A 22447-nucleotide genomic window follows, 5' to 3' on the forward strand; every position below is an offset into this window, starting at 1 on the left:
GGAATCAAACCCGTGATGACACTCCAACCAACTGAGCCACGCGGGCTAGGGCCATTATTACTTTTACTAGTGACCCGGTGCATGGATTCGTGCACATTGAAAGGAAATTAATTAGAAGGTGGCCAGCAGGGCAGGACTGGGCGAGACGGGCCAGACACTCCTTGGAGCCAACCTCCTTCAGTCCCTCCCCAGCGTCTGCGGAGTGAGTGGGATCCCTCTGGCAGGTGGGGTCCCTCGGCCTGGCCTGCAGGGATCAAGGGGTCCCAGAGAGCAAGAGGGCACTCTTGCAAAGTTGCTATCATACAGGATGTGGAACACAAATGCAAGTGTGCAGTAAACCAGATTCGGGCCGACAGTGCCCCAGCAACAACATAACCCCCGGTCAAAGGTAGAATTGTGCAGGCCCCACGAGGAATCGGGCTCCTTCCTCTGTGGTTTCGGAGTGTGTCACCTGAGAACCGCCACTGCCAAGTCACTGCAGCTCGGCAGCGAGCATCTGCCCCCTGGTGGTCAGTGCGCGTCATAGCAAACAGGTTGGACAGTAGCAGGGACACTTAGCATATTAGCCTTTTATAGTATAGATAGATAGATAGATAGATAGATAGATAGATAATAGCCCCCTATATACTTAGGCTTTCTTGCCAGATACCTTTGGAGCAGGTACTTTCTGGGCTGGAGCTTTCGGGCCCTTCTGAGCTTATGGAGGCGCTGCCTTCTGGCCTGCAGCTTGCTGGGCAGGAACCTTCTGGGCTGCAGCCTTCTTGCCTACAGCGCTCACCTTTGCTGCTGGAACCTTTGCAGTAGCAGCACCGTTAGCAGCAGGTGCTTTTTGGGAGAAGCTTTCAGGAGAGCTGCCTTTTGAAGCTTCCTAACTTGAATCTTGACTATTCACTTCCTCATTTTCTTGGCCTTCATGACTTTGTAATGAACAAAACCTGTCTTCTTGGCTTTTTTCCCCTGGCTTCAATCTTCCTGGCCCACCTCGTGGCTGCCCACTTTGTACTGATATCTGCCTTCTGCCAGGCTTATCAAACATTCTTCTAGCGGGCACTGTGTGGGAACCTGAGGATGAAGTCAGGGAGCTGCATGCATTTGAAAGGCATAGCCTGTCTCCTCACTGGAGTGCAAGGTCCATCGACCAAAGCCCTGTTCTGATCCAATAACATCTACAGTCATGACCAGCTTCCCAGCATAAGGCCCAAAAGAGGCGGAGGCCACCCAGCCAACCTCCACGAAGCACCTGGACACCACGTTGGCCGTGTCCAGTGAAGAAGAAGAAGGCCCGTCCAACCGTGCGCATGAAAAGCACTCCTTCTTTTAAAGTAACAGTATATTACTTATTAATCTATTTGTCATCACTTAATGAAAAGTTACTATATTTTTCAAAACAAAATACACAGTGAGAAGAGAAGCATTGTTCTCTACTTTCGCACCTCTCCTAATGTCTGGCTGCACAGAAAACAGCTGGCTTCCCACACCTGCCTCTGCCATCAATCTGTGACTGTTATCCTGGTTGACGCACATGAAGAAAAATCTGATTTGTGATTACACAGTTTCTAGATCTTGGGGACTCCGAGGGGTCCCTGATGACACGGAGAACCACGGTTTCAAATCATACACCCCTCTGCCAAGCGTCTTCCACACGACAGTCGTGTCATCTCCCACTTCCTTCAAACTGTCAATGACTGCCTTTGGCGCACAGAGTTAAATCCAAACTCTGCTCACAAAACTCTTCCCATTTGGCCAATCCAGTGCCTGTCCAAACTCCATTACTACCCTACTTTGTACACTGAGTACTCTGCCCACCACTGGGAAAACACAGGTGCCTGAACCTGTCCTGCTCGTTCATGCCCTGAGCCTCAGCCTTCCTGCTGCCAGAGGACTCCTATGCATCTTTCACAATCCAGCCCAAAGGTCACCTTCTCTAGGAAGCCCTCTCTGATTCACCCTTCCCTTGGAGTTTTCTCTATGTATGTTTTAGATATTTATTTTTTGAGCAGATAATTCAAGTGACTGAAATTCCAAAATTTGTCATTGTACGGTGTATCCTTAGGAGGCACCACTGTGATCAGTTTCTTTTACATCTGTCCAGAGCTGCTCTAGACAAAAATGTCATTTCTTTAACCCAGTGGCATCATACTACATGCACTGCTCTACTCTTGCTCTACACTATACCTTGGACAGCCTTCCGCACCATCAAATGAATATTGGCTTCACATTTTACAACAGTTGCAAATTGCATTTTAAAAATGTACCATAACTTATTTAACTAGTCCCCTAATGACTAGCTATGTATGTGGTTTCCAATCTTTTGCTGCAGCAAAAATACTTCTACCTAAGCTATTCTACACACATAATAGGCTGCAATGTTCAGGATGGAACTGCCGGGCCAAAGGCAATGTACATTTGCAATTTCCATAAACATTGCCAAATGGCCCTTTATAAAGGCCATTCTAACTTATTCTCCTACTGGCCATGCGTGAAAGGTCCTGTTACCCATGCCAAACAGTGTTATCAAACTTTTTAATCTCTGCCAATGTGGTAAATGAAAAACAATATTTTGATCAAGTTTAATGAGTAATTAGTATTTTGCTAGTACGGCCAAATCTCTAGAGTCGCACTGTCCAATATGATAGCTATGAGGAGCATGTAGCTGCTTAGATTTAAGTGGTTTCCATAGGAGACAATGCAGATATAAAATATTACCATCATCATAGTTCTGCTGGATGCTGCTGCTCTAGACCTGCACTCTCAAGATGCTACTGTGAGCCACATGTACCGAGCATTTGAAATGTGGCGAGTGAACTCAGAGGTGTTCAAACGTTATTAACACACACTTGATTTTGAAAATTTAGTATGAGAAAAAAAGTAAAATGTCCTCTTAATAAATGTTTTTATTAGCAGGGATCTCACTTTATTTTTTAAAACCTTTTGTTGGAGAGAGAGAGAGAGAGAGAGAGAGAGAGAGAGAGAGAGAGAGAGAGAATCAGTTACCTCCCATAAGCTCCTGGGTATGTGCCCTGACTGGGAATCGAACCCACCACCACCTTTTGGTGCATGGGATGATGCTCCAACCAACTGAGCCATTGATGACCAGGGCCTTAATTTTTATACTGATCACATGTTGAAATGCTAATATTTGGATGCATGTATTGGGTTAAATGCATCATTAAAATTAATTTCATGTATTTTAAGGTGGCTGCTAGGAAAGTTAAAATGACATCTATGGCATGTGTTCTCTCAGAGGGCACAGTGTTCTGCTGTTGAGACCCGGATTTAGCATTCTTCTTTTTACACAGAAGTAAGTGTAGCTAACTAACTACTATTGCTACAAAGAACGGATTCACTGGACTCTGTTTTTCCTCCTCGTCCTTCCCTGTGCCGTGCAGACAGGGTGGGCACAAGCGGAGAAAGGGCGGCGATGATCCTGATGATGAAATATCAGCCCTGAAACAAACCAGTACACTTCCCACCTGGGCGGCCCCAGCAGGAACCAGGGGCACTGCTGACCCTGAGCAGGGACTGACTTCCTGGCTGCTGTTGAAACAATGCACCCGAGAACAAAGTGCCTTCGAAACTAAGAATAGAAGAATGGCTCCAAATAAGAGTTCCAGGACGGTGCAGGAACCAATCCCTCCCCTGCTCCGACCCTACGCCGCCTTCCACCCTTGGCTTGACCTGACCCCCTGGCTTGACAAATGTCCCTCCCTGTCTCCGCCCCAACCATCCCGTACTCTCAGCAGTCTGTACACACAGCTCTGGGTGAGGGCTGAGGGACAAAGTGGAAAGGGGAGACCTAGAGGAAGAGATGACATGGCTCTGTCCTAAAGGACCACACCACAATGGTCCTACAGTGGAGACTTGGCATATATGTCATCCATGTCTTTGTAATGTGAGCCATGAAACTGATAGGTCAGAATGAAGACCGTTTTTTTAATCAGGTACTGGTAGAATGAAACCTAATTGTATCTGAGCATAAGTCATCTGCTTGGAGGAAATTATTATTATTATTATTATTATTAACAGTTGTGTGCCTTTGAGCAAGTGAATTAACCTCTACAGGTCTCAGTTTTATTGTCTACTAGAGGCCCAGTGCACGACTTCAGGCATGGGTAGGGTCCAGCCAGGGGGAGGGGTCGCGGGTGGTTGGAGGGCCAGCCCTGCCCCTAATTGGGTAGAGGGGCCAATTGGGGGCAGGGCTGGCCGGGGGGAAGGGCCGCAGGCAGTTGGCCAGCCAGCCCCACCCCCTGGTCGAACTCCTGGTTGAACTCCTGGTCAAACTCCCGGTCGAGGGGACAATTTGCATATTAGCCTTTTAATATATAGGATAACATGAGCATAAAAATAAATACTTGTTACTGTTTGCCACTGAGTTTGGGGTGGTTGTTGCTCAGCAAAAGTGGGCTGAGGCAGTCTCCTTTACCCTCATCCAGAGATTTCAGGCAGAGAGTGGCTTTGGCTTCTCTTCTCATTAAGGTGGGATTTCAGCAATTGGGTCATTCTATGACTCTCTTCATTCCATTTTCTCTAGGCTGGTAAAGTCCCACTCAAAGAAGACAGCAGGGGCAACCAACACCCATATTTTGGCCATCGTGGCACCTGGCACTGAGTCACGCACCAAGCTGGTTCTCAGGCAGTGTTTGATGGGTGAAAGGATCGGCCCTGTTCGTCTGGTGGGATGAGCACTGTCAAAATCACCAGCAGCAGCAACCTGGCCTCAGGCACTCAGAGCCACTGGCTCCACAGTCCCCAAAGTGTGGGAAGTGGACGTACCGGTGACACAATATCATGTCAGGCCACATGCTGCAGACCTGGGTGCATCTATTACAATGTGTTTTAGGGAACACATTATAGTGTTTAGTAACGTCAGGATTATTATTGCTTAAGATCAGCCCAAGTTAAAAAACAAGTAGCGAATTTAAAGAAAACCAGTAAGTAAAAGATAACAGTACAAGTGGTATGTGGATATGAGAAACATGATTGAAGTTTAGGAAACACTGACCCATATCAAGTCTCATTTCCCTACAAATCACAATCATAATCATGGCTGGCATTTTTTGAGCACTGACAAGATGCACTAGCTTTAAGGGTTTCACAGATATTTTATAAACTCCTAGTGTCTGAGGCGGATACTAGCGTCATTTCCATTTTGCAGGGAAAGTAACTGAGGCCCAAGGGGTAAGGAATTTCCCGACGTCAATTGGCAGGGAGGGTCAGAACCCCGACTGTCAACCTCCAGGATCCAGGTTCTTAACAGCCACGCCTCTACTGGAGAATCTGGCACCCAGGGAAGGTCAGCACTGCCCAAGGTGAACCCCAACACCTAGAACTTGAACCCCAAACTCCTGACTCCCAGCCAGTGCTCCATGAGGAGCACTTTGGCGAGAGCACCTGGAGCTTGTGGCAGTGGCTGCATGGGGTCTGCAAGGAACAAGGGAGAGAGGCGGCAAACTCCCCCAGCAAGACGCGGAAGGGAAAAGATGGGGACATAAACCCGCCAAACAGGCAGGTGCTCGAGGCGTGAGAAGCTAGAATATGGACAAACTTATTCGGGGCTGACAGAGCGAAGGGGCTGCTTTCTGAGCTCTCCCCATGGGACCCACCCTCAGGGCAGCATCGGGAGCTGGTTTCCCTGAGTGACAGCCACACAGTCTATATTTAGGTCCTAGAGTCACTCATTGTTTCTGTCCCGGTGGACACTCGGGGTCAGCACCCTGACCTCGCCCTCTCCGAGTCACCTCTGAGTGTTTCGTCAAGAGAGGCCTTTTTAGGATCTGGTTTGAATCAACTTCCCCTCCGTGGCTCCCACTTGGTGTTCTGGGAAAGCTGTAAAAACATGGCTGGAATCGGCACTTTAAAACGAAGCACTGACCTTCTGTGGAATATGCTGCTTCCTTCCCTCCACAAAATCAAACCAGGGCCATCCTTACCGTAGGATAGAAGGTCTCACAGCCCTGTCGTTGCTAAGCCCCTATGCACACACGAAGAATTCTTTTTTCTGGTAGCAACCAACACATTTTGTGGTCAGTAAGACCTGGGACATAAATCACTTTTGCGGAGTACTGACTCTGTGCTGGGCACCATCAGGAGTCATTTCATTTACCCCTCATGGCACTCCTAAAGGTAGACACTATTTATTATTCCCATTTTACGGAGGAGGAAACAGATTCACAGAGGTTTGATAACACACATGGGATTGCATGGCTACTAAGAGGCAAAGCTGGGACTCAGACCTAAATCTCTGTGGTTTAAAAGCCAGGCCCTTAACCATCACACTCTATCATTTTTCCACACATACAGAACCAGCATGGCCAAATCTAGGAGGATGAATGCATGAGATCTGTAAAGGGCTTCTCGCCGCCCTTACTCACCCTCCACATCCAATTACCAAGTGTCCCTCCCACATCCAGCCCAATTTCTCCAGTCCTTTCCTGGAGAATCTCCGAGCCAAGAAATAAAAATTCATTTAATAATATTTTCAAGAGCAGAATAAAGGTCAGTAGCTAGCCAGACAATTACATTTTGAGTTCCAGTGATATTCTTGGGAAACGTGCACTTAAAAGCACTCATTAAATCATTTGACTTTGAAATAGGGAAGATATGAGAACTATATTTTACTTTTTGGACAAGATATCTGCATACCTAAGATTCATATCAGAGCTAAAATGAGTTTAGAGACATGTCCGTTTGAGAGGTGGGCAAACTGAGTCCGGAGAAGGTGGTGACGTGTCACCAAGACCTCTTATGTCGGTGTTAATTGGACCACGGCAAACATCCACCAGAACAGGCTGATCTGCCAAAGTACTGAAAAGTAAAGTGTCACCGGAGATGCTGCGTGTGACAGATGTGGGAAGGGGCCCATCATTAAAACCATCATGTAGCGCGCAATGGCTCAGAGTGTCATTTCTGGATCCCTTCTGCCTGAATTTGAAGTCTGACCCCCTACTAACCAGCTAGGTAACCTTGGGCAAATTAAATTACTTGTCTGCTCTAAGCCTCAGTTTTACCATCTGCAAAATGGTAATGATACTAATAGCCAAACCCCACAGCGCTATACGAATTTCATGAGCTAACGCGAATAAAGTGCTTAGTAACGTGAAAAGTATCTAATTACACGTTAGCTATTATTGTACTATTTCCTAGCACTGTTGCACTGAAATGTGGTAAATCATTTTAAATGTTGTCCATTTCCATATCTCAAAGGCTCAAAAGTTATTCTTTATCAGGTGAGCAAATAGCTAGGTGAGATGGGAAAGAAGATAAACAATGAAACCACCCAAATCACATGAAAAGACTAAAAAAGTCATTCTTTTTGGGGTGAGCAAATAGCTTGGTGAGTGAGATGGGAATGGAGATATGCAATGAGACCACCCAAATCACATGAAAAGACTAAAAAACATAAAAATGTATGTCTATAATGGTCATGCACAAAAGAGTTGGAATTAGCATTACAATTCTGAAACACAATACTGATGAGAGGAATAGAAAAGGCAATGGGCATTTCCTTTAGAATACAGTTTTGGCTTCTCCAAAGCTTTAATTCTCACCCACAAACAAACAAATGAATAAAAGGGGCAGAGAGAGTAAGCCTCAGGGCTCCTAAATCAGCCCATAGAAATCGAGCGTTTTCAGCCTCTCCTGAAATAACCCGTGCCAGGCACCCACACTCTTGATGGGAACACCAGCGAGTCAGAGTCTCTGCTGATATTATCTGACTTCATCTTCCTGATGATGAATATATTCAAAACACCAGGAAACTTTAAGGAAACCTACAAAAAAAGGTTGCTCCGAGCAGAATGAACTCCCAAAACTGAGTTCGGCCATCTTCCAACGCAAAGAAGAGAAGATCTTGGAAATCCACTTTGTGATCCAAACAAACAAAACAGAAGGCAGATACATCCTTCCTTCTTCCCCATTAACTGAAAACAGGTCTCATAAAAATTAATATACCAGCCTCGTGGGGCAAAGAGTGAAAGGCCCACCTCCCCTTGCTCTCCTCCAATCACAGATGCTCAAGGACACGCTGACACCTAGGCGCTCCGCTTAACTCACCATCCCCACCAAGCTCAACCAGTTGTGGTCTTAAGCTCAACCACACACTCTTTTCTGATTCAGACTAAAGTGAGGCAGAAGTCTGCCTCCGCCATTCCAGGTGTTTTTAACAGCAGCTTCCTGCTCAGTTTCTTGGGAGAGAAAGAGACAGCTGTGCCCTCCTACACCTCAGCTCCTGGCACCGCTCAGCCAGGCCTGGGTGGGCGTTGGGAGCTGGTCCAGCCCCAGCTCAGCTGCAGGGAGCTTACCTGAGCTCGGACAAAGAAGCAACACCACACCATCGGGCACTCCGACCTCATCCACGCGGGAGTCCCCCGCCCCTCACTGTGGCGGAGCCCTGCGGACGGGATACTCCAAGCAGAGTAGAGCATGGTTTCCCTGAAGGAACTCCTCCCCCTACTTGGGCTGCATGACAGGAAGTGACAGGGGCGATCAGTTACAAGTGTCAGGAGCTGAGAACCACACCAGCCAAGAGCTCCGGCAGTTTCTTCGCCCGCTGCCTCTGTGGCTGATGCTTCTTCGGAGCACCCTAGCTTTGGGCATTCAAAGGGACACAAGAAATTCGGTTCCTGGCTGACAATCCCAGCCTGTAAGAAAGAAACCATGTTCCCTGGGTCCCCACCTAAAGCCGTGCTGGGCATTTTGGCAGCTCTGAAGGGTGAGCTGCTAGGACATCCTGCCCCCACTCTGCAGCTTTGCAGACCAAACGCTGGGGTGAAGTGAAGAGAGAAGGAGCGCTGGGAGGAGAGTTTGGGGTATTCAAAGAGAAATCAATAGCCCATGTGAACTTCACCCAAAAGTCGGAGGCCCTGCCTGGACACAGAGCCCACACTCAGTCCCAATTTCACAACAACGCAATACATGAGAGCAGTGGTAAGCACCGCACCCATCCGCTGCTTTCTTTTTTTCTTAAGCAAATGTTCTCTGCAGAGCTTCTTCAAAACAGCTGCTTCTGGAAACCTCCCTTTCAGCTTTTGACATGGATGACAAGAGGCCTGACTGCTCTTCTCAGAGTTATTATGGAGATAACTCTTGGCTGGCGTTTCTCATTTGATGAGCTGGGACCTCACCAGACTGAACACCTTGCCCCAGTTCCCAGCCTTTTACAAAACCCAGATTCTCTGGGTGAGAAAGATGGTTTCACAGTGAACTACCAGGTTTCAGATGAAAACTATGTCCATTCATCCCCTCCCCGCAAACAAATCAACACCCTCGCCCTGCATAGTGGCGGTGAGCCTCAAGCCCAAGGAGACATCGCTCCAGTGTAGTTTTCAATTTTTTATCTTTATTTTTCAGTTCCCTAAGGAGGCAGTATTTGAATCGCAAAAATCTTTTTTTTCTTTGATTTTTAAAAAGGAAGAGAGAGGGAGGGGGAAGGGGGAGGAGAGAGAGAGAGAGAGAGAGAGAGAGGTCGCAAAAATCTTTTTTTTTTCTTTGATTTTTAAAAAGGAAGGGAGAGGGAGGGGGAAGGGGGAGGGGGAGAGAGAGAGAGAGAGAGAGAGAGAAGCATCAATGTGAGAGCGAAACACTGATGATTGGCTGCACGCCCCAGACCTGGGAATCAAGCCCACAACATGGGCCTATGCCCTGACTAGGAATCGAACCAGCAATCCCTTTGTGCAGGGGATGACGCCAAACCAACAGCCACACTGGCCAGGGCGCAAAATTCTTTCTAATTGCAACTTTAGGCTGCAAAGATTTATCCCAGAGTTTCCCAAGGCATCCTTATAAAGACACAGACTTTTTAAGAGCTTTTACCTATCTTAGCCCTGAGTAAAGTGGGGAGCCCAACGAAGAAAGAGGGTTCATTTGAACAAGATTCAATCCAAAACTCAGCTTCCAGGCTTACAAGAAAGCAGCTCTCCCCACTCTCTCAGGCCAGTGGCTGGACCCCTAAGATAGGGCCTCTGAAGTGAGCCTTCTGCCCTGTCCATACGTGGATGCACCAGGCTCTGGTAGTAACAAGGATGAACTGCTGATGACCAAGAATAAAATAAATGCTGCCAGGAACTTGCAAAAAGTGTTGAGGGGGCCAAGAAATAAGTGAGCCTGGCAAATGCATTTTTTTATGGGGACAAAGTCTGGGAAGGTTTCTCAGAGCAAGAGACACATGGGCAGAATTCTGAGGGTGTTCTAGGCAGCAGAACTGAGGAGAACAGCAGGGCGAGGTGCAGAACCACAGGGCGCTGTGGAAGGAAAGCAAATGCTTTGAAAGCACTGCTCTGCCAGCTTGGGTTTTGCTTCAAGGAGCATGGGGGGTAGGGGGGGTGGAGGAGAGGGGGTTATCTGTTTGAGAAAGAAGGAAGTGAAATCACTGTGAAAGGTTCAGGCCTTTCAGGCAAGCTTCTGTGTCACCTCAAGACCCATATGCAGTCCCTACTAGGTCTGGCACCCAGGAAACACTCAGTAACGTGTGCAAATCAAACAGCAGGGTCCACAAAAGGTGGGTTTCGGCTCGGCCTTGGGATCCCCTGCCTCCCAAAGCTTGATTCCCCACACAGCAGGGGGGCGGGGGGTTGAGGGGGCAGCCAAGGGGAGGCATTCCTGAGAAGGCCTCTTGCTCCAGCCTCCTGCACAGAAAGGGCCCTGAATGTGAACAGGCCGGTAACAACCTGCGGTTCCCCAGCTTTGGTTCATGAAGCAGCAGCTCAGCTAACGAAGAATGTCAATCCCCCGAGGACCCATGGAGGTTCCCATGCACCCAGCCACGCTGCTCCTGGAGGGTTTTCAAACTGGCCACTTTGTGGAGCCCAGCGCCCAAGGTCAGGACCCAAAGGAAATCTGAGATCACCGCGGCACACGGGGTTTATTTCTCTTCAGGGGGTGGGGGAGGCACGTTCACATGAACTAATCCTAGAATGATGAGGCCTAACTTCCGGCTGCTGCCTGACCGAGAATGGAGAACCGAAACCCGTGGGTGGCAGCACTTGGTGGAAGAGGTGAAACTCGAGTGGGCTCTGGGGCAGGTAGTGGGGGAGGGGGAGGAAGGAAGGAGAACCAGCAGACGCCCTGGCAGGGCAGTGGGCAGCCTGCAAAAAGGAAGGAAGGAACGGGGCACGGCCGTTTCCTCTGATGCTCCTGCTCTGACCAGAGGCAACCGCCCCAGCCATGAAGCCGGGACCCGCAGAAGGTGCGGGAGGAGCACGTCAGCGATGAGAGGCTCCTGCCCGCAGGACTCAAGGCCGGTCTGAGCTTCATAACGGGAGCTTATAAAGGGACAGGAATGTGGGTTTCTGTGTGGCATCAAGGACCCCATCAAGCAGTCAAACATGTTTCTCTACTGATTTCTAAGTGTGAAAACGTAGTATCACGATAACACATTCAAACCGCACGGAAGCATATAAAGTGAAAAGCGAGTCTTCCCAAAGAAGACGCCCCACTCCAATCCCACCGGCCCACGTAGAACTTAACACCCATGTCAGAGCCCGATTAGATAAGGGGGCACACAGCCAAAGCTGTCAGGGCTGGCTGTCAGACACCTGAGAGGCAAGGCTGGGTGGGCACTGGGGCACCACTGGCAGTGCTGGCCTTAGGTCAGTTCCAGCTTGTTGGGGTCCCGAGGGACTATTGGTCCAGGGTGACCAGACGTTACAGTTTTTTCAAGAGAAGCTGGAAATTCCAGGTTTTATATAAAAATCTCCCAATTTTTCAATGCTAGCAACTAATTCCTCATTTTTAAAAATACCGCACAAAACACAGTTGCTGGCTAGATTTTTTAAAATATATTTTTTATTGATTTCAGAGAGGAAGGGAGAGGGAGAGAGAGATAGAAACATCAATGATGAGAGAGAATCACTGACGGGCTGCCTCCTGCACGCCCCCTACTGGGGATCGAGCCTGCAACCTAGGCACGTGCACTAACCTGACTGGGAATCGAACCGTGACTTCCTGGTTCATAGTCGACGCTCAACCACTGAGCTACTCCTGCCAGGCGTTGCTGGCTAGATTTGACCCGAGGGCCACCAGTTTGCAACCTCTGGTGGTGATCCTTCTAGACCAGCCGTGGGCAAACTACGGCCCGAGGGCCGAATCCGCCCGTTTGAAATGAATAAAAAACTAAAAAAAAAAAAAGTCCGTACCCTTTTATGTAATGATGTTTACTTTGAATTTATATTAGTTCACACAAACACTCCACCCATGCTTTTGTTCCGGCCCTCCGGTCCAGTTTAAGAACCCATTGTGGCCCTCGAGTCAAAAAGTTTGCCCACCCCTATTCTAGACATTTCCTTCTGAACACATAGGTTGCTGGGTATAACATTTTGGGGTGTGTGTGTGTGTGTGTGTGTGTGTGTGTGTGTTTCACCAAAAGTAGAATGGTAACATTATTCTACCACTTCCTTTTTCTCAGATATCATCCAGGGCATCTTTCCACATCATATACATTTTGGACCCATATTGCAGAGCCCTCATGGTATAGAAGTACTTTGCTTATTAATGCATTAGCCCCTGCCCTGCGAACACTCAGCAAACATGAAAGATGCACTTGAAATGTCACCTCTAACTGCTCACTGCTCTTACCTCTGCCAACGCTGAGAACATAACTCAGGACGAAAGTGCACCTGTGAGCAGATATGAAAACATTCTAACGCCACAATTACTGAAACCATAAACGGTGACTGCAGACCTTTGATGTTTTAATATGAGAACTTACCATGAATTTTTTATTTGATTTTTAAAAAATATTTTTTTATTGATTTCAGAGAGGACGGGAGAGGGAGAGATAGAGATAGAAACATCAATGATGAGAAAGAATCATTGATTAGCTGCCTCCTGCACACCCCACACTGGGGATCGAGCCGGCAACCCGGACATGTGCCCTGACCGGGAATCAAACCATGACCTTCTGCTCCATAGGTCAACACTCAACCACTGAGCCACGCTGGCTGGGTCACTTGATCTTTACAACTGTTGTGAGGTAGGTCATACTATCATCTCCACTGTATAGATTTCTAAAAACTGAGACTCACACAGGGGTATGAGCCTGCTCAACAGGGCCTGGAGGTGGCGGGGTCAGGAGTGGAGCCTGGGGGGGCTGACTTCAGAGCTCCCGCTGCACACATCCAGCCCCCAGAACAGACAGCCAGAAACCTGCCCGAGGAGATTCCACAATTTGACAGACGGCAAATGTTGGACTGCAAGCCACTGGTGGAGAGAAGGATCACTAACAAATGGGACAATTCATTTCTTGAGGGAATAAAAAAAAAAACCATGCCTCTTTTTAGGCCCTACTTAACATTCATAAAAAAATTCTGCATGGATTAAAGTGAAATATTAAAAAGAAAAATATAAAACTATGAAACTCTGGGGGTTCTCAAGGTACAGCATTTTTCTTTAAGTGTATGGAGTTGAAACATCAGGTATTTATACACGGGAAACTGCCTGGCACCTATAATGCAAAAACTGGCCCTGTTCACCCACGTCTATTAAATAGCCAACTTCTTATTGGACTCTAAGAGTCTGGAACCAACATGGAACCTAGCTAAGACCCCACAATGCTCCGCGAGTCACTGGAACTCTAAGTGATATATTTCCTGTGTTGTTATTCTATACACCTAAGGACATTTTCTGTTGAGAGGTTTCTAGCAATTTTCTCACCAAAAATATTATAAGAAACATACTCATCAGGGTTTGATAAGTTCATTTACATAAAACAAAATGGTGAGATTTCAGTAAAATTACTTCTTAATTAAAAGTTGATGACCAGGCCCTGGCTGGGTAGTTCAGATGGTTAGAGTGTCGTCCCAGTACGCCAAGGTTTCTGGTTCGATCCCCAATCATCAGGGCACATGCAGGAATCAACCAATGAATGCATGAATAAGTGGGACAACAAATCCATTCCATCTCTCTCTCTCTAAAAATCAATAATCAATAAAATTAAAAAACTTAAAAAAAAGTTGGTGACCAAAGACTTGAATGTAAGACCTGAAACCATAAAACTCCAGAAGAAAATCTAGGTGGTAAGCTCCTAATATAGGCTTGGGGATGACTTTTTGAATCTGACACTAAGAGCAAAAGCAGCAAATACAAAAGTAAAGAAGTGAGATGACACCAAGCGAAAAAGCTTCTGCACAGCAAAGAAAACCATCAATAAAGTGAAAAGACAACCTACTGAATAATTTCAAACCATGTATCTGATAAGGAGTTAATATCCAAAAATATATAAAAACTCATACAACTCAATAGCAAAACCCACAAACAATCCAATTAAAATGGGGACAGAAGATCTAAACAGGTATCTCACCAAAGAAGACATACAGATGGTAAAGAGGTACATGAAAAGATGCTCAACATCATTAGTCATCAGAGAAATGCAAAGGAAAATCACTAAGAGATATCACCTCACACCTGTTAGAATGGTTATTATCAAAGAGACGAGAAATAACAACTGTTGGCAAGGATGTGGAGAAAAGAAAACCCTTGTGTACTGTTGGTAGGAAGGTAAACTGGAAAACAGAACTTTGGAAAGCAGTATGGAGATTCCATAAAAAATTAAAAATAAAACTACCATATAATCCAGCAATTCTATTTGTGGCTATTTACCCAAAGAAAATAAAAACACTAATTCAAAAAGATATCTGCACTTCCATGTTCACTGCAGCATTATTTACAATAGCCAAGATATCAGTGCAGAAATTGCATTTGCAACAACATGGATGGACCTGGAGGACATTATGTTAAGTGAAATAAGTCAGACAGAGAATAACAAATGCCATATTATCTCCCTTATATGTAAAATCTAAAAAACAAAATACCAAACTCACAGATACAGAGAACAGATTCGAAGTTTCAAGAAGTGGGGGTGGGAGAAATGAGTGAACTGAAGTTTCTTTTTAGTTTAAATAAATTAAATTTTTTAAAGTTGGTGACTAATGGTGATTCTTTCCATTTGAATTTTATTCTGGTTCCTCAATATCTTTCCTATTTGTACTCAAGAGGCCACAGATTTTACAAAAGCTCAGAGTTGGCCAGTAACTTCAGAGTCCTTGGCCACATTCCATTTGGTGCTTTATGTTTTAAAATAACTCCACAAACTGAGGTGGTAAAGCAATCTCATTAAAATGGGGTTGTAGCAGTGACCAAATTAAAACAGGAGACTGTATATTGACTTAACCAAGGTTTCAACATCAGAAAAGCGTTACCTCATAGGTCTCAGGCTTCTGAAGCTGTTGTCAAATTCGGGTAAGACTAAGAAAAAAACAAAGATCGATGCTGTGGCAGAGAAGGGAGGTACAGTAACACTCTTTGGTATTGCTAGGTCGGCAGGAAGGAATAATGCACAGCAAGTCAGTGAGAAAGAAAAAGAAGTTCAAAGTATTTAGAGCTTGGGGGTTTACTTGCGGTCACACTCACTGAATGTCTTTCTATCTACTCCTCAGTGCCAGACGTCTGTTCATCCAAGAAAAACCTGAGCAACTGCTCTGCCAACTGTGGGCAACTGGGAGGGGGCGTCCAGGCCAGGGTCGTTTGGACATAAGGTGGTTTAACGCAAGAGACTCTTGGCCATTTGAAGAAGTGGATGCTCTCCTGGAGCCCTGCTTAATATCCCAGCTCAACAAGATTGCAACCTGATGAGAAGAATGTGGGAGCAGACCTGGCTGCCCCGGGTCAAGAATGAATAAATAGAAAAGTCTTCATCTGTGGTTTCAACACGAGAACTAAATATAAATGAGGCCTGAACATGGACGTCTCCACAGATTGCTAATCATGGCTAATCTTGAGTGCTTATCTTGCTGGTTTCGTCACGAGCCATGGTTTGAGCACTGTATTTTCTCTCTCTCAGCAAATCTGAAATGTTATAATCAAATTCCTCACATTATTTTGGCAACTGATACACAGATGGTTATTTTTAAAAAGCAAATGAAAACCAAGGAAACCTGTGTGCTGCGAAGCTGCCACCAGGCCAGCCTGGCCCCTTGACGAACACAAGCCCAGGAAGCCCCAAGAACTTCGGCGTGGAGCAGACTGGGGCATTAGCAGATCAGCTCACTCGGGTTATTTCTTAGAAACTCAAACACTCTCTGTCTACGGCTTTTTCAAAGGACTGTCAAGTCCCCTTTGTTATACTGTCAGTTAAAAGCGAAACTCCCACGGGTTGCTGACCTCTGCCCAATTCTTAGGAAAAAGAAAGGTTTAAAAACTGGTTAGCTGATACCTATCAGCCAAAGAGCTTCCTTACTTAGAAATGAGACTTACTATTTAGCATTATAACTGTCAAAATTGATTAGAAGTGGAAAATCTGAACACGAGGGGGATGGGATTCCCAACACTTGAACACTCAGGAGGGTTCTGAGAAAGTAAGTTGCTTCTATTAACAAAGCAACTCTTGACAAACTGAATTTCTTAGATAAAAATATATAACAAAAGCAGAAATAATTTTTATTGAAAAGTTTCTCATTGTGATTCTGACTCCAGATATCTCCTCAAGGATAGTTTCTGGGAATAACTGGCTGTCTGGAGTAACCAACCGTAAATTAATACGGGAACCCTGTTATTTTTGGCTCTGGCATTACTACTTAAATGACCTGGTAAGTCACTTCTTAACTTCCTTGACCCTCGGTTTCCTCATCTGTAAAACAGAAATAATGATTACATTATCCCTCCCAGGCTGTAGAGAGAACCATAGGAATCTAACTGATCTAGAACTAAAAATGACAAGGGATATTAGAGGGTCATTATATTATTCTTTCTATTTTTGTATAAGTTTAAATTTTTCCATAATAAAAAAATGTTAATGACAAAGCACAGTAATAATGTCTTTGCTTATTTTTTTCAAGCAGAAAAGGAAGTTTTTTGGTGTAATTATGAACATTAGTTCAAATTTTCCTCTTAGCAAGCTGAAAAGTTGGTACTAAATCCCACAGAGTTTGATTTTTACCATGATTTACATGAGAACTGTCAAATGGGCACCTAATAAGAAAAAGGCAATAAAAATTTGCTATTTTCCATTTCCCCTCTTCACTCCAATAGAAGGGGAGAAATGGGAAGGATGTTAAAACTTGAGTCCTACCTATTTTTTAAATGTTATATAATGGTGACTTCCTTGAAGTCCTTGGGCCCATATAAAAAGTTCAAAACTTTTATGAAAATACCCCCAAGGTAATTAATACCAAGAGATTGAAAAGCGTGTGTACATCCATGACTCAGGACAGTCTTCTGTATAACAGTGCAAGTGGGCTTTTGTGTTTTATTTTGTTAGATGTGTACCTTTGTGTCCTTGAAAAATAAATACTGTAATGCCACTTTTTCCCTTAAATTGGAATCAGAAAGGAATCACCAAAACACTGGGAACCCGCAATCCAAGTGGGGGATACTCAGGAAAGGCCCCTCCCCAGGAAAGCTCAGTGCCTCCTCCCTGTTAGGGCTCTGCCCTGGAGGTTGTCCCTTTAAATCAGACTTCCTGGTGAGGCTCAGAGATTTGCGCATGCAGCTTCCTGGAGACAGCATAAGATAAACAATAAACTTTGCAGCAAACTCTTGGACAATAAGCCCCACGTGGCCATCACAAGAAGCAATTATAAGCACTGACAATGGCTAGGGCATTTCCAACAGGAATGCAAATCTTGATAAACACAGCAGAAACATGCTACCCCACACACCTGCACAAACTCAACTAACTTTTTTTAAAAAAATAGTTCCTAGCTTCTCATCAGTTGAGAAATAGTTGCTTCAAAATCTGGCACTCTCTTTTTTTTTTTTTTTTTTAAATCACTGTCTCACAAACTCAAACTTTTAAAAAAAAAATAGTTCCTAGCTTCTCATCAGTTGAGAAATAGTTGCTTCAAAATCTGGCACTCTCTTTTTTTTTTTTTTTTTAAATCACTGTCTAAGAGGAAAGCAGTCAGGTCTTCCTTAAAGTGCCACCACCCATTAGATGAACACTGCTAAGGCCGAGTGTCTCCAAGAGTCACTTACTCCATGTGTCTCTGTAAGAGACATTTATCACCCTCTGGATACTCTACAGCTCCAACCCCTTCCTAGGTTTGGGGAAGCCCCAACTCAGAAATCACAGGGTCCCCACATTCCACCAAAGGAGATGAGGATGCCAACAATCGCTTTCCCAGCTCCCCTTGCAGCTAGAGCACGAGAGCATGAGCGAGGCTCAGCCAATCAGATACTCCCACTTCAGACTTGGCATCAGAAACTGGCATGCAAAGCAGCAGGGACTCTGCAGACACTGTTCTGGTGAGGGTGGGGACAGCTCACAGAGGAAGCAGTGAGTGCAGACTGAGTAGCCATCCTATATAATAAAAGCATAATATACTAAGTGTCTGGTTGTCTGTTCAACCAATCAAAGCGTAATATGCTACTGATATGCTAAGGCCACTCAACTGCTCGCTATGACATTCACTGACCACCAGGGGACAGAGAGTCGGCTGGTCAACCAGTTGCTATGACGTGTACTGACCACCAGGGGGCAGTCGACCAGTCGATACGATGTGCACTGACCACCGGGGGGCAGACGCTCCGACTGGTAGGTTAGCTTGCTGCTGGGGTCCGGCCAATCGAGACTGAGCAAGACATGCTGGACATATCCTGGAGCCCTCCCACGGTCCCTCCCCTGTTGGCCAATCTCCTGCGTCCCTCCCCAGCCCCTGTTGTGCAATCCGCCCTCTCACAATCTGGGACCCCTCAGGGAATGTCAGAGAGCCGGTTTTGGCCCCATCCCACAGGCCAGGCCAAGGGACCCCACTGGTGCACAAATTCATGCACCAAGCCTCTAGTGTTCTATAACTGGTGTCGGTGGTGCCACCAAAACCCGCCCAGCAGCGGCAACAATGGTATCCTTGTAGGAAATGTTTGGTAGTGTAATTTGGGGTTGTTTCTGGTTCCCTGATCCCTCCAAAATTCTCTTGAGTTCCTATATCCTTTAATACAGTCATTTTCTGCTTAATCAGAACTGGGCTTTATTGCTAGAGTTCAATTCATGAACACAGAACACAGGAAGGGCTAGAGCTGAAGTACTCCAGAAATCAACCCCACAGATTATTCTTTTTTTAAAATATATTTTTATTTATTTTAGAGAGGAAGGGAGAGGGAGAGGGAGATCATCAATGAGCACTGTATTTTCTCTCTCTCAACATTAATGATGAGCGAGAATCATGGATCAGCTGCCTCCTGCATGCCCCCCACTGGGGATTGAGCCTGCAACCCGGGCATGTGCCCTTGACTGGAATCTAACCTGGGACTCTTCAGTCCACAGGCTGATGCTCTTATTTACTGAGCAACACCAGCCAGGGCCCCACAGATGATTCTGAGCCTAAGGACTGAATGGCTTCTTTCACACTTTGAATTCAACCTAAACACTGTCCCTGGCCTATAAGGTCCTGCATCAATGGGCCCATGTCTCCTTGCTGGACCTCACCTCATCCTGCTCTTCACCCCCCTCTCAAGCTCTGGCCACACTTGCTGTTCCTTATTAGGCTCTTTCCTGCCTCAGGGCCTTTGCACTTGCTCTCCAGGAAACTCCTCCGGCTCTTCACATTGCACAGCATCCTTCTCCTCGTTCAGTCTCAGTTTACAGAAGGACTTCAATGACCAGGCTGTCTAAGAGACCATGCAGCCCACCCCACCATCCTCCATCACAATACCCTGTTCATTTCCTTTCCAGCACATATCCTGTGATTAATTTATTTCATTATTAATAACAATAGCAACCACCACTGATTGGAGGCTTGCTATGTGTCAGGCACTAGCCTAAACTCATTTAATTCTATTACTACCCTATGAGACAGGTACTGTTATTATCCCTAGGAAATAGATGAGGAAACAGGCTCAGGTGGGTTAAGAAGTTGTCCAAGGTGCCAAGCTTGGCACTGACACAACAGGGATTTGAACCGAGGCCTGCAGGGTGGGCTCATTACCACTTGCTCATTCAGGCAGTAGCCTGACAGCGATGCCCTAAGCATCACCCACAGTGCAGGCTCTGGGCCACAGGACAGGACGGGCTCTCACATAGCCTACAGCCTGTGATCCAGATCTTCCATCTGGTAATCTCCGTTCTATCCAGGGCCCTCCTCAAGGAAGAAATGCAGCCAGGCCTGTGTAAAGAGGGGGCAGAGGTCCTTCATTCAACAAATAAGTGCCCAACTCTGTGCTCAAAGTGTCTGCAAACAAAAATGCCACAGAGGAGCTCACAGGCCAGAGGGACATGGACCTTCAGACAATGCTTTCTGCTCAACCTTTGGACAATGCTTGCTGCTCAACCTGCCGAATTCCACCGCCTTGGGGTGTGTCAGAGCTGCCAGGCTAAGGAGATGGGGTGCTGGGCAAGGGAGAGAAGTGGGGAACAACATGGCTCATTTGGGGAGGGAGGAGATGTTCAAAGAGTCTGTGGAAGGGACAGGTGGAAGGCTGGGAGATGAGAAGGTTGGACTTCCAACTCTAACTTGTAGATAATGGGGGGCCAGAGCAACTTGTTGTTGTTTTTGTTTGATTTTTGGCAAGGACAGATGTACAACCAGATACAGATCCTTTTTGTCAAGAACAGAGGCCATGGCTCTATAATACTGCTTGAGATGTTTTGGTACCCTGTTTCTATTTTAAATACATCAGCTAAACACCAGAATTTTAACAACAACAACAAATTCCGCGTCTATGCTTCCCGACTCCCTCTCCCTGCTGAATGAGAAGTGAGGTGAATTTGCCCTTCCAACAGGAGTTCAGCACTGCCTTTCCCTCCTGGAATGTGAAATTACACAGAGCTCTTGCATCGGAAATTTATGGAGAAAAGAAGGAATTCCCCCACTACTTGACTTTACAGCTCCAACCACCTCTGCCCAGATTCCCTCGGTGTGATAACAGGAACCTCACCTCTGGCTTGTGTCATCATAAAAATGAAAGGCTCATTTAAAAAAAAAAAAAAAGAATGTACAGGGTTGAGGCACAAAGGGCCTCCTGTGTTGAATGAGCATCTGGGGGCTGTGGGAGGGGTCTCCAGAAAGACTCTCTGGGGCTGGTTGAGACCAGCACACAATAACAGGCCCTGGGAAATGATATGCTAAATTTGCAGCTGAAGTCAGCCAGGATGACAAGGGCACAGCATCTGGAAAGTAGATTGGAAATTAATAAAGGCCGTTTAGTACAGGAGTTAGGAATAGGAATTCTGAGCCAAACAACCTGGATTCAAGTTCCAGTGCTATCACTTACTGTGTGACCTCTGTCGATGTACTTAACTTTTCTGCGCCTCAGTTTCATCATCTATTAAATGGGGGCAATAAGAGCATCTGCCACACAAGGCCTTTGTGAGGATCAAATAAGTCACTTAAAACAATGCCTGGCACATGATAAGAACAACAGCAACTTCCTGGAGACTATATAAGAATGAGCTCTACAGCAAAATCATGGACAATAATGTCCCATGAGGGACAACAAAAAGCAATTATTAGTGCTGACAATGGGTAGGACATTTCCAATAGGAATGCAAATCTATGCAAATAGTTGTTACTGCTACCATTATAATATAAAATATGTATTATCCTATATAAGAAAGAGGTACTATGCAAATTGACCATCACACCCTCACACAAGATGGTCGCCTCCATGTAGCACACGATGGCCACCCCCATGTGGTCACAAGATGACCGGCAGGGGAGGACAGTTGTGGGCAATCAGGCCAGAAGGGGAGGGCAGTTAGGGGCGACCAGGCCTGCAGGGAAGGGCAGTTGGGGGAAATCGGGCCTGCAGGAGAGGGCAGTTAGAGGGGACCAGGCCGGCAGGGGAGGGCAGTTGGGGGTGATCAGGCCAGCAGGAGAGGGCAGTTAGAGGGGACCAGGCCTGCAGGGGAGGGCACTTAGGGGTGACCGGGCCAGCAGGAAAGGGCACTTGGGGGTGACAGGGCTAGCAGGGGAGGGCAGTTGGGGGTGATCAGGCCAGCAGGAGAGGGCAGTTAGAGGGGACCAGGCCTGCAGGGGAGGGCACTTAGGGGTGACCGGGCCAGCAGGAAAGGGCACTTGGGGGTGACAGGGCTAGCAGGGGAGGGCAGTTGGGGGTGATCAGGTCGGCAGGGGAGTGGTTAGGGGGTGATCAGGCTGGCAGGCAGAAGCGGTTAGGGGCAATCAGGCAGGCACACAGGCGAGCAGTTGGGAGCCAGCAGTCCCAGATTCAGAGAGGGATGTCCGACTGCCGGTTTAGGCCGGATCCCACAGGGATTGAGCCTAAATCGGCAGTCGGACATGCCCCAAGGGGTCCCAGATTGGAGAGGGTGCAGGCTGGGCTGAGGGACAACCCCTCCCTAGTGCACGAATTTTGTGCACTGGGCCTCTAGTTATATAATAATAGTATTATAATGTTTTAAGCCAATTAAAAAAAGAGTTTCTCAGCAAAAATTAGGGGTTTGAGGAGAGGTGCCCAGAAGCAGGTGCCTGGGCGGTGCTTGTGCAGTGGTTTATGGCCACCT

General features: G+C 46.4%; 1 pseudogene; it reads right to left on the reverse strand.

The window, feature by feature from the left end:
* Positions 1 to 628: 628 nt before the first annotated feature.
* LOC102263618 lies at positions 629 to 8333 on the reverse strand (annotated as a pseudogene).
* Positions 8334 to 22447: the final 14114 nt, after the last annotated feature.

The sequence above is a fragment of the Myotis brandtii genome, unplaced genomic scaffold, assembly GCF_000412655.1.
Source record: "Myotis brandtii unplaced genomic scaffold, ASM41265v1 scaffold268, whole genome shotgun sequence".
NCBI classification, from domain to species: domain Eukaryota; kingdom Metazoa; phylum Chordata; class Mammalia; order Chiroptera; family Vespertilionidae; genus Myotis; species Myotis brandtii.